Here is an 18,653-nt window from a genome sequence, read left to right on the forward strand (position 1 = left end):
TACAGATGTTTTCATTTTCAAATTAAAAAAAAAATCAAATTATAATTTGATAATTTACCCACACACACACACACACTGCCAGATAATCATATATGATTATCTGGCAGTTAATCATACAATCATATGATTATGATTATAATAATCATATGATTATATATGATTATCATATATGATAATCATATAATCATATATGATTATCTGTTAGATAATCGTATATGATTATCTAGCAGAAAAACGTTTATTCCCAAAATGATTAAAAGATGTCAACAACAGAAGACTTATCCATTCAGCATTGCATGGGTAAGCCAGAAAAGGCTACCACAATAATAATGCACACGTCTTGTAAATAAAGCCTCAACATAGTTAAAAGGCTAGCTAAGGCTAGCGCACAGAACTTCCCTGAATGCATTTGGATCTTATGCTTCCCAAGACAAAAATGCCAAAACAATGCCAAACTGTTTGTGTAGTAATGCTACGCAAAAAACACAGTATGGTTATGTCTCCTCAAAGAGCTAAAGTGAGAACAGTGCTAAGCAGAACACATGATGCTACTGCTATCAAAACAATAACCAGAGAGTCACATTAAATTCATGTCTGAAATAAAACTTGTGTCATTTTAGTATTTTTTGAAGCTTACCTCTTTGTTGTGTCCGTCATTTCTTGGCCAACGTCTGTGTCACCAAAGCAAGACGCAAGGAACTGACTTCTCAATGAGATGAAGTCTTTCAAGAAATGGGTCAAAATGTTGAATTCCCACAGACCTAATGGAAAAAAAAAAGTAGTGTGATTTAATGTCAAATTGTGCAAAAACAACAAATAGATATATATGTACCAAGTAAATATCTTGGTTGAACCCATTATACCAATTTATAAAAGTGTATTAATTTCTAAATAGTCATCTTAGTAATGCACAGACAGAGCTTCTTATTCAACCTTTTGTCCTGAAGAATCCATGTCTCACGTTGGCTGTCAATCAAAACATAGAAGTCACATATAATAAAAAAAACTTAGACTGTCATATTTTTCTATCAGAAATAACCAATAAACACATTGTAGATCCCGACATCTAGATGTCACAGAAGTAGACCAAAGCGAGCTCATCTGCAAGACAAAAAAAATACCCCAGAAAATTTCAATAATCAACAAAAATGTAATATATTTCGAACAAAATCCAACCAAACCACTTCTATGTATTTTGACATACATGCATCTTAAGTGGATGCGATTCATTTAGGGAGTCATGTTGGGCTACATTTCAGGATCCCTGAAGTACAGAGATCCTCCTCACCTCTTGGACCTCAAGCCAAGAGTGGAACGGCCTTGCTGGCCAAAGAGTCTCTTTCAGCTGCCTCTGAGGATTTGTTTTCACTGGAGGACATGTTGGAACAGAGTGCCCATGTTTGAATTCGGCTGGCACTTTTTTTCTTTTTTTTTTTCAAATGAGTCTTGGCCAATTGGAGAGGCCTGGCTGACGATTTTCTTCAATATTTAAAGTCCTAGGGCAGAATCTTTGGCAGCAAGGGGTAATCAGAGAGCTCTGCTGGGTATGATATCAAATAAATAACTAAACCTAGCTTCCCTTAGATATTCTACAATTGAGACCTAACCAAATCAAAGAAATTTCATTTTTCAGGCCTTTTTCATGCCTATGGTTTTGTTACGGCTTTATCATCAGTATCAGGAACCTGTGTTTATTCAACCCTCAATTACCAAAGGCTCAGCCGGCAGGCCTTTAATTGATTACTTTAATTGATTGGTTTGGGGGTACCCATGGCTGAAAAGCAGTTTATCTTAATCAGCTGAGAGGAAATTTCGAGAGGGGGTTGATTTCCTCCAGCTGATCACTCCTGTGTGGTATAAAAGTGCAGAGTGATGTGCGAAAATTTGTGGTTGCTCATTTTACTCTGGGAAAGATTCAGATTTATCAGATGTGTGAAGACAATACATGTCTAGCGTTGGATTTCTGCCCTTGCAGTCCCCTGATTTCTTTTTTAAATCCCCCTTTTGTTAATTGACAAGAAAATTATAATTTGATATTTTTGATTTGAAAATGACAACATCTGTATAAGACATATTTGTTCATGAATTTGCATAGTATATAATATAAATAAGATTCTATTTAAGTAAATAGAATCGTAGACAAATAAGTATTAAAATAGCCGGAATGAAAAAAAATTGTAAAAAGAAATGCTTGTCCTTTTAAATATTTTAAGTCTGATTGAACTCTGTTTCCCACTCACAATATTCCATGGGAAGGGCATTTATTAAGAGTCCAGTGGTAACATGATGGCAATTGACTCTGAGATATTCCACATTGACACGACGCCCCATGTGGATGTGGAGGTAGAGCAAACCTCTGACAAACAGTGTTATAATGGCAGAGTGGAACTCAATGCGTTACCAGAGACTTTTTTTTTAGGTTATTTTTGCCTGATGAGGCAATGCTGAGGCAAAGACAATAGGCAGGAAAATTGTCCAGCGAGTCATACACCAGATCTGTAAGGTTATTTGCAGGAAACAGCGGATAAATCAATGTTAAAGCCCAAGTTTTTCCACATATAGAGGAAGAATGAGGGGCACTGAGTTGGATGTGACGTAAAAGCTGCGAGGACACATTTTGCACGTACAAAACGGGTGAGTAATGACAAATGATACCAGTTTGTGAAATTCTGCCTTCAGAAAAATGAAAGTAAACAATAGCATAAAAAAGGGCCTTGAATGTAAATACTGTAGTTTTTGCTGCACGTTTACATGCCGCCATAGAGCTACCATTTACACACATAAAATCAAGCATAACTACCTTTACTTATCAACCTTTGATTTGACTATCAATAACTGTTGTTATAACAAAAAATAAAAATAAAAAATCCAGTTACCTTTGTGCAGACAGACATATGGTAGTTGCCAGTTATCACAGTTTCATTCAATTGGACATGAGCTGGCTGCAGCCTGCAGGCCTCGATCTATTTCTTGCATTACTCCAGACTTCCTTTGGGTTTTGGAAATGCAATAAATTGCATTCTGCCCTCTGCACGGCTGTCAGGACTGCATGCTACCCACTGACTACATTGGACCATGATTTCCTACTATTGTACTCAAAATCTTTGACTGCAGCTCGTTAGCAATGATGAACCAGCGCAATGTTGACAGAAGTTAAGGGGCGTGTACTTCCGGATAAACTGCGACTGCCTATTGGTCAGTTGTTCACGCTGCATTTGGCTCTTTTAAGCGCCAAATGCAGGCTCTAATGTTCGGGCTCTAATGGGATGTGTGTATTTTTTTGTGTACATGTTTTTACTTTTATCTGTTTAACAGACTTTCACACTGCTTTTGCAAACAAAATATTTTAATCTAGATGAGTGACATAGGGGACACGACAGGCTTAGTTCCGGATCCTTCTTTAGTCTCCCTATGAAATCTCCCCCTACATCTTATCATTTGAAAAAATAGATATACTTCTTATCACATAATGCTGATAATATTTTATTATTGCTAACTGAAGTCGACTAATACTCTAAGCTGTTGTCAGTGTTTTTATTCAGCTATGTTGAAATCAGAAAAGAGTAACCATTAGTATTGCTGAATGACCTCGAGTCGGTCCAGAACATAAGACTAAAAACTACATTACACATTTTATGGAGACAGAATATATTTTCAGACACACTCAAAAGCATATATACCAAAAGTAAAGTTTACAAGTTGGAACATCTTGCCTTAGAACATGGCACTGACCAATTTCATTTAATTAAGGGAAGTATGAAAGGACAACTGCTACGGAGCCCCCCAGGGGACATGGGGAATTTTTTTTCTCACCTGAACTTTTTTCTCAACTGAACTTGGTCATTGTTCATAAAAATCTGAAGGTGAGAGGACTGTGGATTTCCAAACAAGACATCTGAACACACAGCCAAGAAAAGTATTTCAAAAAGTATTTATTTCAGAGAAATAAAGTAAAACTGCTGGTATGGCTGAGACTTAACTTGTGCCAAATTGGAAATCTTTGGAAAGATCTGAAGATTAGAGTGCATGGAAAGGCCTCTCAGAATTTGTGAGATTTGATGGCAGTTTTGGAAGGTCAGATCAAAATCCCACCTGCATAATGCATATGACTAGTTTTTCCATACAAGGAACATCTTAAAGATGGCTTTTTCTACAAAGTATTGCATACATTTTTTTACTCATCACTTAATTTGTGGACTAGTTCACTTAAATTTCTTTATTTGTGAAAAATTCAAGTTGTTGACATCTGGTGTGAAGTTTAGTATTATTAAATAAGAAATAATAATTGATCAATTAAAATAGGAATAAATATTTAATCAGAAAAAAAATATCAACTCATTTCATACTTATTTTAAATATTATTTTCTTTATGTTTCTGACGTGTTAGAGCTTTAAATAACATTTTGTTGTCCAACATCATCTGATCAGACATTATCGATAATGCAACAGACTCATTTTAAGACCTGGAGGAACAGATCACCTAAAGCTGTGGCTCACAAATTGTCAGATTTGTTTCAATCATTTTTGGACTGAATTGATCCTGTTAAATATTTTTCAACAACAGTTGATACCGTTTGATTTTATAGCTTGTTTTTATACAGTGTTTTTGATATAGAAGCTATAGTGGTAGATTTTAATTTGCATGCATTCAACTATTTACATTGTGACTGAAACTGATTGCATGTTTATTTGGACACAGTGTGATATTTTAAATCCAGATGGACAGGAGACATGATACACAACAGATTGTTGATCATATTTGCACCTGTTTTTTGCTGTGTGGAGTATTCTGCAAACGCTCTGACATGTTATTGACATCATGTTGCTGTTGACAGGATCAGATTAGTGAAACAGCAGGTGGCTGACTGAATTCTTTCTGAAGATGTGAAAGGGTTAGAGACATTTTACCACTTTACCATGGAGAAGCAGTAATAAGGACAGTTGTTTTTTTCTGTGGCTTTTCATTTTCGAAACTATGTATAGCTATGTATAAAACAAGTTTGTATTTGCTGCCTCATTGACCCGACATCCCCCAAAAAAGTTTTTACTCACTTTTTTTGGAGTTGTAAGCAGACTTCAAGCATACTTTTTCAAACACCGGAAACTTTTTAAAGAGCAGTGACTGCAACATTAAGAACTTACTGTGCAGATGCTTCACAGAACTTTGTGTGTGTCAGAATCCTGGGCAGGGGGCATTGCAGGGAATTCAAATAAGATTATCTATATAAGAATAAATATTTAGCTTAAGTAAACCAGGCAATATACATATATATATTTTTTCGATCCAGATTATTGCAACTATGACCTACTTTGCAATTGTTTTTGCTGATTTTTTTGTCCAGTAAGCTCTTTACTTTATTGTTCTACATGTCTAAAAATTACAAAACAGACCCTTGCCACTCATGACTAGTTTGACCCTCTGAACTTCATTCTTGTGTACTCACTCTTTGACCTTTGCCTGGTAGTAACTGGTATCTGGTGAGCAGTAATGGAAGTTGGATGCAAACGCTTTCCCCTCTCTGTCCAGCACTTAATGACAAGAGGCCTGCATGACCTTGTCTGGCTATTTTCTGTTTGATAGAGGTCACTGTACTGGGGTCCCACAAGTCTTTGATGTATATCAGCTCAAGAAGGACCAGCGCTGAAGCACCAGAGAAGGCCAGCCAAGTACAACCGCAATAGAGAAGTTTTCCCATGGTCCTGTGCCCATGAACAGCTATTTCAGGGAACCTTCACTGAACAAACACTTGCAAAAGTCAAGCTAAAATAAAACAGTTAGCACTGCCGCACAGTGAAAAGGTCACCAGTTCAAATCTGTGCAGAACTTTCTCTGTGCCGTTTGTATGTTCACACAAGGATTTTGTGGGATTTTTGTCAGTGAAGAAACGAGTAAGAAGGAATTGCTCTTGCTCCATATAATTACTGTGCCTTACACTTCTTAAACACGGTAAAGTGTATTTTGCAACCTCAAATTTAATTTCAGTAGCATCCTGAAAAAATTATGTTTTTAGTTTGATTGCTTGGTTGTTTGACAATATGCCAAATGTTGTGTTTTATAGAAGCAGAGTAGAGGCCAAAGGGTAGTGCTAGTATAAACCAAACACTATTAAATCCAGTGCCAAAACTCCATCAATTCCTCTCTGATAAGTGTTTTGGATAGTGAATGGATGGATGGATCAAAAATAGGTCAAGCAACCTTGCAGTTGGAGTCACTTTATGTATTTGCCATGCCAAAGTAGGTAAATTGTTCAACTACAATCTAACATCTCCAGCTTGATGTTAGTCTGCAAATGTTAGACTTTGCCTACTATGAGATTAGGTAATGTTGTTTTGTCATTGTTGTGATATTTGTTTATCACTTGTGTGAATGTGATTGTAGTGGAATATGGGCATGAAGGTATCTGTATGATGTGAGACCATGGAAAGATTCAACACTTCCAAAACAATCTGTGGCACTTAATATTAGAGTATCTTTAAATTATCGAATGTGTAAAAGCATAATGTCAACAAATTATTTTATTTCTTCTGTTAAATAACAACTATAACTATCAAATAAAGACATTTTCAGTGGTTGGTTTCTAGAACATTTACTGTTCTACATATTTTTTGGATGAGATTAGGTGGTAGCTGTTACTCAGTGAGTCAAAGTAGAGCTTATCTATTTGTCAGTGCAGAATAACAGCAATGGTGAAAATGACAGTTATTATTGAAGACATTCTTCAGGCTTTATAATCTTTGGCTGTAGGCAAACACAATTAGAGAAATCAAATCTTGTATTGGCAGTTTTCAGTAACCACATGTGCTATCAGTACCAAAAATGCAGTAAAGATTATAGTTCACGACTCTAGTTCTACATAGCTAATAAATGGGGAAGTTTGTAACACTTTATAAAATTTAATAACTTACCTGAAAATATTAGCTATATAGTTTGTGCCTGATTATATATGAGTGCAGAGGTGTGTGTGAAGGCAAATTTCTGTTTAGAGTCTAGTTGGATGGATAGTACTACAAATACTTTAACTATATTTTAGTTAAGGAACCGTACTATCCTGCATTGCTAACACGCATTCAAATATATGATTTTTCAAAAATAATGGTAAAAAACAGATAAGTGATTTTGGGACATGATGTATCCAGAGGTGCGCTTCAATGCTGAGTGATGTAGTGGAAGCATCACCACTGAATTCAGGGTTGGTTTATGGACTTTGTATCAGAGCTTAGCCTAGGGGTTTTTGTTAGTTATTTAATCTCCCCAAGCTCATAGAACATATTTGAAACCCTGCAAGCAGGTGTATAAGAAATGTGCAGTTGTAACTTTTGTCGGCATATGTATGTTTGATGAATTGTTCTTTTTCAACATCAATAGGGTTTTTAAAGTGCAGTAAAGGCAGAAAGGATGACTGAAGACATAAATATGACCATATGCTCAAACAAACACTTTACTTGTTATTCTCCCTTGTCCATCTCATTCCATGCTGTCAGTCCATCTCTCTACCATCTCTGTCTCTGTGCTACTCTTTCCAGATAAATGTTTCATGAGACAGTCCTCATATTCTCTCTTGGAATAGATATGTCCAAGAGATTATAAGACACATCACTCAGTCAAATTTACCTTGGACCACACATTTCATGGCCCAAACACAAGTGCATCTTCAACAGAGCTAAAATAGGAGGGGGACAGACAGAGAGGAGGCATATTTTATTACCCCAAACTGACTGTCAAATAGCGTCTGCAGTCAAAGAATTATCAAAGGGTTTATCCTTTTCAGATGTGGAAGTCTAAAGTGGGTCACACTCCACATTCACGGTAATATCATAGTAAATATTCACAACCTTATAATTATTTAATCAGTCCCTAATGGAAAAGATCCCCACCCCAAATATAGACCCACCTCTAAACTTAATCATTTGCAAATCTGTTAACAGTTGTAACTGTAAACTTTGTACTGTTTTTCTACATGTTCTGCCTGTCACACTAACAGGTATGCGTAGGGCAATGTTCTAAGTGTCCCATTAAGGTACATTTAAAGGCCAAAAATTAAGGTGTTATCTGAGGTTTTCATGAAGAAGAAAAAATATGTCAAAAATGATGAAATCTCACCAAGCACAGAATTTCATCTGCAGTTCATACCTGGTGTTAACATACAAAGCATTTTTCTTATTTTAGATCAGTTTGAATCAACAAAAATATTTATACTCACTAAGTGAAAACATTTTTTTGAAAGGATGTTAATCTAATTAATTTCTGGAGAAACTGAAATGTTTCGCTATATTGTGCAAAATGGCATTCAGAGGAAGACAAAGAAGAAGTGCACCATTATGAAGCATAGAGTGGCAGCATGACGTTAGGAGGGACTAGCGCATTTATGTGGCATCATGTGGAAAAACAAAAACATGTGGAAATATATAAGTAGTATCTCAAAACATCAGCCAAGAAGTTGAAGTTAAATATATTGTTTTATAGTGTCAAAAGTATTCTCAGGCTAATGTTAATTTATTTATTTTTTTTTGCGATTGTTGCAATATGTTCTTTACCTCGTTGTCAGAGAAAGGAGCCATATTTTCTTGTGAGTGCAGCAGTAACATGTCACCCATGTAACATAATAATATATGCTTGCATCAAGATGAAATGTGTTAACTATATGAACCTTGGCTCTCTGTTAAGAGTCCTGCAGTTTAATCTGTGGTAAATTATACTATCTTGCTTGCCAGGGTAATTTGTCAGCACGTATGAAGCCTGTTGGCAACAAGAGAGGTGGGGACATTGTTGATTTTATGACTTCAAAGGGTCAACCTTTTCTCTTTCTGGTCCACTTCAGGGCATTACTGTGGGTCAATTCAAAAAGGCTCATACCAAGTCACTGACTCGTCAAAACCCACGATGCATTATATGGTTATGAATGTTTATATATGTCAGTTGAAAGATGTGTTGAATTGCACTGGACTCACCTCCCTCACTGCAGAGAATGTCTTTTGTAGTTCATCTGGAGATACAAAAGTTTTATTGAAGGTTGCCTTCTGAAAAACACATTGTACAATATTCCTTTCAATTCGCTGGTCTTTTTTTTTTTTGTCTATACCGGTTTCTCTATGGTATTCTATTTTCAAGACCAGTTTTAAAATTTTAATGCAACATAACTTCATTGCATTCAGTGCGAGATCAAAGTGTTCTGGCTCTCTGTTTGATGTATTCTCCATTTGAAGTTTTTCTTCCAAAGACAGAGAGTGTAAAACAAAAGTTTACATATTCTTGCTTTTGTGGAAGCACTTCTTCTGTGCAATGCATTGATCCTCTAATAAAAAAAAAAAAAAAAAAAAAAAAAAGACCTGGGTTTTTCACTTGTGCTGTTGCATTGTCAATACGAGGCCAGGAGCTTATTCATTGCTTGTGCAAAGGACCTGAGCTAAAGCTATGAATAAAGACAAATTCGGAACCCATTCATGTTCAGTGCCAGTCTGAACCCTGATGACAGGTCATATGTGAATTTGTTGTTTAAGGCTGCCCTGATGGACAGCCACACTCCAAGAAAAGAGTCTCTCACAGACAGCGATTGACAGATAAGAAACAACAGCGTTGTTGCAGTGCTGAAAGGTCCAACCCCAAAACACAAGAGGTGTGATTAGAAGCGTAAAACAAACATGAGGAAGCTCAAAACGAAATCTCACACGGCCATAGGGGAGGAACAACTGTTGATGTGTATTCATTGAGAAAATAGAACCACTCAGCAGCTGTTACAAATCACTATGCCATTATACACACCGCGTGTGTATAATGGTCTGTGGAAGGTGGCTGGAGGCTTACTGTGATTACTCTGAGTGAGTGTTTCTCCGTCTACACTGGAAGAACTGGCTCTTTCTTCCATGGCAAAATTAAACTTCCCTCCTGTTCTAAGAGACGGTGTTAAATGTGACCCGTGTTTTCCGGGGATTTTACAGGTGACCTCGGATATTTTTAGCACCAGTTTCACACATTGTAGTGGAAAGGTCCAACTCTGACAGAATTGAAAAAGTCATTATTGTTTACAAAAATACTTCATGTAGAAAATATAGTTATTTTATAACCAGGAGGTCCAAGTTCTCAGATGTTTACCATCTCTGGTAGATTCCTTTTTTTGACATGTAAAATAAATGATGCCATAAAATCTGTTTTCAAATGTTGTCCCCATTTTGTTTGATTGTGGGCTGAAAATAAACATAATGCATGAGCAGTGGAATGTAAAAATAATGGCATAATAGCTTAGTTGCATTCAAGCAACTTTTTGTCGCATTATTTATCACTTCCTCTTCTTGATTTTATTAGTGTTATCAGTTATAGTAAAACCTTAATACCCTGAATCAGCAGAACCTCATACTCAGAGAGCAGTACAAATAGTTCCACCACAATATTTAATGGTGAAGAGAATCTGGAGAATCTGATGTGTGAAACACCACTGGCACTACAAAAATTTCTCCAAAGCCGATTTAAAAAGCAAAACTGAAACTGGTCAGGAAGACTGCCAAAAGGCTGACAGCAAAACCAAAACAGCTGCAGGAATTTCCAACAAGGACTTCAGTTCATTATGTGGCAATAGTCTGTTGTATGCGTTACATGCCTGGTTAAGGAAAGACTGAAGTCCTTTCTTCCACAGAAAGCATCCAGACTAGAACCAAAAGCTCTTAAAACCGTTCTGGTGAAAACTGTTATAGTTTGATTAAACTAAACCCGAAGTCTTGGAGAATAATTAAAAGTTGTGTTTGGCACAGAAATGCACCGTGCCACTAAAAGAATAACATTAACAGTGAAACATTCTGCCTTTTTATTTTTTCTTCAGCTTCTGTTTTCTTTACTATAAATGTGGATCAAATTAACAGACAAAATATCAGTCAGATTTGACCCCAAAACTTCACCTGTCTGGTAGAAAGCTAAAGAAGTGATTTGGTTTGCCAAGAATCTGAGTGGGACCCAACAAAAACCTCGGCTGGGTTTTAGGATGGCAGTCATTCTGTTAGACAACCAAATGAGATAGAATATTTATATTTCCTTTATTTGTTTTCAGCTAAATAGTAAACTAAATGTCAGATATGAGTTGGAAATTATAATAATCACGGTTTCACGCGTTTAAGTCTCCAAAAACTTGGAATTTTACCCGGGGTGTGCACATTTTGGACAGCTTCTATATTTCAGCTTACAAAGAAAGAATGGTCAGACTGGACACTTTTCTAATTATTAGTACTTCCTACATTTCACATACCAGAAAAACTGAGACAGTGACTTTTTCTGACATGTGGGCACTTGGCTTCGATTAAACATCTGGGTTTATTGTCTTTCACTGACAAGTCAAAAATCAAATCTAAAGCATTCTCAACATTGTCATTTTATCTAAATTCTAGGATAATTTCTAGGTTTTTCTGTTGTTTCTTCTCCTCTCCTGACTTCTTGCTGTGCTGTTTACCCTCTTGCGACATATTAGCTCATCAAGTATACAGTACACAAAGAGGAACTCCCAACTGTTGACAAACTGTCTGTCTTGGGGATGTAATACAGACATCAATGTTGTTATCTTCAACTATAACCTTTGTCCCATGGAATTATCTTGAAGGAGCCTAACTTGTGTCTCCATCAGATTACCCTCTCGAACTTCCAGTCACTTTCAAGTTCTTTCCACTTGAGCAAAAACTTACCTACAGCTTGAAACTGAATGAACTCCAACATAGTTTGTCCCATAAACTCAGTCACCTTATTTAAATGCATCTTCTTGTCTGACCTTATCCACAAAGCTGACTCAAGATCCACAGACATTACCAGAAAGGTTCAAACCAATCTCTCACTACCAGCCACAGTCAAACTCTGACATCCTTGGATACACAGCGCTCCTCTGGGGCCAGACATTCCTCAAATTATTCATCCTCTTCAACACCTCCAGATCTCCTCTAACTACATGTTCTTCTCTTTCAGATTATTCTCACGGCCCTCGACTGAAAACATAGACTTTGTGGTGTTACTAAACATGATGCGAAATTTCAAAAACCTTGTTTTGTAACCTAAGCTCTCGCTTCAAGGTGCAACTATGCAAAAGAGTCTGATATTTGATCTGTCAGACATCACACACTTAAATTAATCGTAAATAAGTGAATCACAAATCATAACATCAAACATGAATTTGCTCCAATAACTGAAAAAAAAAATGCTTACATTAAGAAAAAATATGAATATGAAAGAAGTTATACTCATGGAGAAGATTTCTGAGCTAAGTTATAAAGTGGTTTACAGCGCACTGTCAGGCACCTTAGACCTGATGGATCCTCAAAGGCCTGTATCCTGCATCTGTTTTTTTTTTTGTTTTTTTAGCTATGTCTGTACCTAAACCAAAATATTTGATGTTGGTTGGAGAAATGATCCACAATTTGCAAACCTTGGCTGAAGTGGGGCTTGTAATACAGTTGCAGTGCAGATTTATCCTTCAGATCAACATTAAAACCCTGAGACATTTGATAAACCAGAAGCAGGTCATAAAGACCAAGACATTGTTAGATTAGACGTTCAGGCCACCACAGATGAATTGCTCATAATTGAAGTGCAATCTTCTATTTTCTTTGTTTATATGCAGTTATTGGGACCACAGTCAGTGCATGGTTTCTTCACTTTGGAGAAAAGGTTACATGTATTTATCTGCTTCATGTATTTATCATGGCATGATGTGGATTCTCTGTTCAGCTGGTTGAATATTATTCAAACCAAACAAACCAATCCCTTATTTTGTCCTTTGCCTACCTCAGACATTATTGAAACAACGGAATGATGTTTTGAGTATAAAAAACACATCTGCTCACCATGTCTAATTCCCATAATATTCACATTATTCACATCCAGCATGCTTTCATGACAAATTTGTTCATAGTTTTCATCCACTATCCAAATATCCATAAAACTACTTTCACTAAATAGCATCTTCCTATTTTTATTGTTATTATTATTATTAGTTTTTGCTTAACAAATGAAGATGGGAATGAAAAACATTAAAACATGAGAAAGTATTTGAATATTCTCAATGAACAATATTGTCTTTGACTCATATCCAAACCCATAGTATTATGAGCCATTCTTTTCTTTCCTGCAATTTTGCATGGAAAGGTTCAGGATGGTAACTCCCCAGTAATAATTAAACTGATGGCCTATTATGTTGTATTGCAAATCAAATACGCTTAGCATTTGGCAGTAGCTGAAGTGTGGAGTGTTGGCATTAGGCCAGCCGTGCATCACAGACGAACGCATGCAGGTGCATTGTAACTTTGCTTCCAATGGCAGGACAAAGAAACAAAAAATCAGTAACAATGACAGGATACAGTTCGGAAAAATTGCACAAAATGGCTTGATCTAACCTTGTTCATTAAGCAGGTGTGCTGGTTCTCAGTACGTACAGAAGCTCACACACTTCTGTAAGCTTCTAATGTATCAGTCATGGCTCGATGTGGATAATGATGGAGCATAACCTTTCTTTGCTGAGCATTTCTCCAAACTAAAACCACAACTTTTTCAAGTCTTGTGAGTTACAGTATATGTTTGGTTTCCTTTTACATACTGATTAGCTGTATTCAAACTTGTTTATAACTAAGATAAAATAGTTCCTGCTGCTTTAATCTTGCGGTGATATTGTCAACTTTTGCAGTGTTTACCATTACTGCAGTTGTTTGTTTGCTACAGTGTTGTTTATCCCTTGGTTTCCAGTATATTTCTAAGCTATTGGATGCTGTTTAGTTGTCATCAAAAGGAGCTTCTCTATGAAAGTTCTTCTGTTTTGAAGGAGAACTGAATTTCAACATTAAAAATTAAATGGTATATTGCAAAACATCACTTCTTGGATTTGGGGCAAATGTTAGAGCAGATGTTCCAGCAGTGATCTGTAAATAAGTGGAATTGTAGATAAAGACACTGAGGAGGCTGTAAGATATTCAGGAAGCAGCCCAGCCCGGCTTCAAATCCACTCTAAGAAAATGGAGCAAAAGCAGTCAAAAACTGTTAAAGGGTATTTGATTCTTGCATCTTGTTGTAGTTCCACTTCCTCTCCCTTTCTCCTCAGACCCTCTCGGATTTCTGCTTGAACTCGGAGTGGGGGTGATGTAAAAAGATCTTGAAGAAGGCTGGGATATTAAATTAATCGTTGGTGGGGGGAAATATATCACTTAAGTATGCATAAGAGTGAATAAATGAAAACAAACAAACATATATAAAAAATATCTTCAATAGCTGATGCATCGCAGTAAAACTTGGATGCTTTGTGATTAGTAAAAAGAAGAGAGCGCTGCCCTCTGCATGGCTTGCACATTTAATGGAATATATAACAATTGTTCCTCAATCAGACCAAGTGCTTGTTTAAAATGCAAATCCGCTCTTGTCTGTGACATGCTGTAATTAGACAGAACAATGATGCATTATTTCTGTGATCTTTGTCAGCACTCATCAAGGGGCTTTAAGAATGGGACAATGATTGACCACCTGGTCCTGCTCCTGTAGCTAAATTTATTAAACACACTTTCTTTAGAAAATCAATGCACAATTGTATGAGTTGTACAGGGTCAGACTTATTTTTTATGAGAAGGCATAATTAGCATGACCTGTGGCTTATAAAAGCTTCTGCAGCATTACTTTATCCAATTTCTTAAACTGTTTGATGTTTTAGAGGAATCTAAGACAGTCTCCAGGTTTGTGTGAGTATGGTTGTATATGGTAATGATATAGTAAAAATCTGTAAGCCTTTTCCCTTCTTTAAAAAAAAAAACTACTCCTAAATGTTTTATTGTATTTAATTAGCAAAATATGAACACATTAGTCGTAGTTTTAGATGCATTGCATGTCTTGCTTTCACTTCTGATACAACGTGCAACTATCATTTCATAGTTGAATGTTCTGTGTCTTGCTTCAGATTTCTCTGCAGAACTTTAAAAAAACATACTTGGTTCATTTGTAGTACAAATGCTCCACTGCTTATTGGATATATTCAGTTGGATATGTGTACAATAGATGGTCTCTTAGAATATCCCATGAAAATAAATTGTTTTATTTCTATGATTTCTTTGGTGTATTGTGTTAATTAAATGTAAGCAAATAATTATTTCAATTTGGCTACATAATTGCACATCTAACGTCTACTTCAGAAATCAGTGGCAGTATTCAAATGCAGTGCTATACAAACTTTCACCAACAATTTCACATCCTTCCACTCGGCTATTTTTGCGTAGATATAGTTTTGGAAGCGTTTTTGGTAGACATTTTTTCTGTTTGATAAGTTTATATAGGTCATGTTCAGATATTGAGAATTGTCTCTTGTCGTTTTGTCAGTGCCTGACAGAAACATCTGCATGGTGTAGTTGCAAATTTGGAAACATGTTGCCTTGATTTTGATTAACTGCTCTAAATTGGTTCCATGGATTCACTATACTCGCAAGTACTGCAGATACAAAAAAATCTTACTACTTGACATACTACACCATTTTACATAAAACTACTTACTTATTGAGTAAATTAACTTATTCAATGTTTATATTAATTGTCTTTAATCAAATTTAGGAAAAATATAACAGACAGTCGGATGACAGGCAGACAGATATCTATACCTTTTGTTAGATCTACAAAGTAAGTACATAATGTGTAAAAACAACACTGTCAAAGCAGTTTAAAAAGCAGCTTAAACTCCGTATTTGTTTGCTGCTTTAACATTGCTGAGCATAGGGAACCTTATACACTCTGGGTCCATTTCAGAAAATGTTCTACAGTTTGGTTTCGAGCATTTTGAACACTCAGTTGTTTTATATTTTTGATGTAACAGCTGAAAGTGAAGTAATTCTATAGCTGATAGTGAATTTGAAATGCTTGCGCCAAACTAAGATGTTTCTTCTGAGGGAAAAAAAGCTATGTTTATACAACGACTTCACTTTAAAATTTTTGTTGCATCTCATGTAAGCCTTATGTAAATAGTGGTGTCTGGACTTTAAGACATTATTTTCGATTGACTAATAACTTACAGAGAAAAAAGACAACCAAAAATAAAAACGTGTTAAAAAATTAATACATTTATTTGTATTCTGGAAAGTAAACCCATGTACCATTTGAACTAGTATTTAACTGAGTAAATATCAGGTGTCCCAGTTCAAATTAATGCAGTGCATAATGATCTGCTGCTACGGAGCGCTCGCTGAGAACTGAGGGCAGCAGTCTACAACCTAATGACTGGGTTTTGTGGTTAAGCAGTGTTGGATAATTGGAGTAAAAGTACTTTGAACGCTGCTTTTGAGAGTGAGCTTCACAGCTGATTGTTATTCCTTGAGGCCCAACGTTTCAAATCTAACACCAAAAAGAAAATATCCGTAAATACCCCATCAGTGTGTCTCAGTGAATGAGACACACTGTTGGGGTGTCAAAAAAAGAAATGCATCACCTGACTGTTTGTTATGGCAGCATGCTTTTAATAGATTTTTTTTAATTTTTTTTTTATGTTTTCACTTGATTTTTTTTGGCTTAGAATGCGGAATAAGGAGCGGAGAAAAATATTCATCTTGTAGAAATGTGTTAACAATTAGGATTGGCCTTTGAAGTAAAAGTTTCAATTTGCATTTGCTTTAATTACAGTGAGAAATAAAACAATTTAAAATGTGTTAAATTCAATGTGAAATGTAAATGTAACTATTTACAGATAAAAACACGTTGCAGGCTAAGCAAAGTGGAAAGGCCCTACCAACCATTTTATCAGCTTTTCACACCTGCTGAATTTTCTCCTTTGGAGATACACAGACATTCCAGCTGGATTCTGGAATAATGGAATATTGTACAATAATTTAATCTTAATCCCACTCCACAAAAAGCAAGTAATGATGATCATAATGAGATTAGTATGCTGAGTTTTTTTTTCTTCAAGTGAGACTATTTGAGAGAGAGAGAGTCTGTGTGTGTGTGTGTTGGGGGGGCGGGGAGGGGGCTGCTTGTGACTGGTATGAGGGTGTCAGGAGCCGATGCAAATTAGCAGAGCAAACCAGTGTAAAACCAAATCAGAGAAGAAAAAAAAAAAAAAGAAAAATGAATGACTTGGAGAGGAAGTGAGAAGGGATGCTGGAGTGTGTGGAGTTCACAGCTTGGGCTACTTTCACACCTGCAGCCACTGAACTTGTTATGCACTCAAACATACACACACACACACACACACAATACACATTCTCTGTCACTCACACAAGCCGGATGACAAGCTCATGACACGGCAACAGCACACCACAGCACGCCACTTCTCTATCCACTCAATCAGTCTTGCTAATGACATGCAAATTAATATCCCGTTGTACTCAGGTCACATCCATCACAGTAACAACTAAACCCATTCCTTTGCTTGACTTTGTGTGGAAGAAAAATTGTGACCATTCCTTAATGTCATGTTATGTTAAATTTCTAAATGTATCCAGCCAATGTGGGTTGAATTTCAACAAAACTGTGTTTTATGACCAATTGCAAGCATACAACTTTTTTTTTTTTTTATCAGTTTCAATTATTGATCAGAGCACAGACATAATGCATATATCTGACATTTATTTGCTGTCATAATGTTCTGTCATTTGTAAACTCTGAACAGAAAAAAAAAAAGAAATGCCACCTGCCTTTCTTTTTAACTCAAGAGCTTCGGAAAATCTGTCTTCGGGCTTACGGATTGGATTGCTCAAGAGCACATGAAATTGATTGAAATTGTAAGCAGTATACCTTTGAATTAACGCAATTATTATCCCTTTGTGTGTGACATCAAAAGTAACTGTTCCACTTAGATCGAGGAAATGACTGATGCGCTTGAGTTAGTCACAGAGACTTGCATCGCTCTTTAAATTTTAATTTCATTTGAATACATCCATAATCATTATCAAAAATTTGAAAGGAGGCTATTACAACCATTTGCAAGGACTTCAAAAATGTTTTACAACAGGCTTGGAACATCAAATGTGAGCATAGCTGAATAGTTTTGAAATGCACTCATTAAGGCAATTGAATAATGTTGTGGTGTAGTGATCAGAAAGCAGCTTGTGTTCAAAGATAAGTTAAATTATGAGGTGTGCCACATAGAAAAACAGATTCCTTTTTAAGTTTCTTCGTTTTTTTGTTGGCAGTTTTGCCACATGTAATTCACACATCTTTACTTTCACGCTTAAAACAAGAAACTCAAAATGCTGGAACTTGATCAATGATGCCAATTTGAAGGTTACCAGCAATAAAAAGACTTAAAATTAATAGATATCTCGTGACATCCAAATCCTTTGCTAAATAAATTAACATCCCTATAAATTGACAGGGTTAGTCTAATTTACACTTGAGCCCATATTAAGAACAGTGTTTCCTTTAATTCCTCCTTTACTTCTTACTGCAACCAGACAAAATAATAAATACATATACAAAACGTGCCCAGTCCAAGAAACAGCAAAAAATCCCCATCCCAAGTAGTATGCTGTTTTACAATAAAACTATTTCATATGCACATGAAAAGAAAAAGTTTTGTCTAATAAAGTGATAAATTTATGGCCATGTTAGACATTGGACCAAGAAGGAAATTGCTCATGCAACGTAGCATGTGTGCAGTCCTGCCTTGATGCAATGCTCTGAAAATCTAGCTTAAAATTATAGATAAATAAAAAACAGGAAGTGACTCATT

The sequence above is a fragment of the Poecilia formosa genome, unplaced genomic scaffold, assembly GCF_000485575.1.
Source record: "Poecilia formosa unplaced genomic scaffold, Poecilia_formosa-5.1.2 Scaffold61, whole genome shotgun sequence".
Lineage (NCBI taxonomy): Eukaryota > Metazoa > Chordata > Actinopteri > Cyprinodontiformes > Poeciliidae > Poecilia > Poecilia formosa.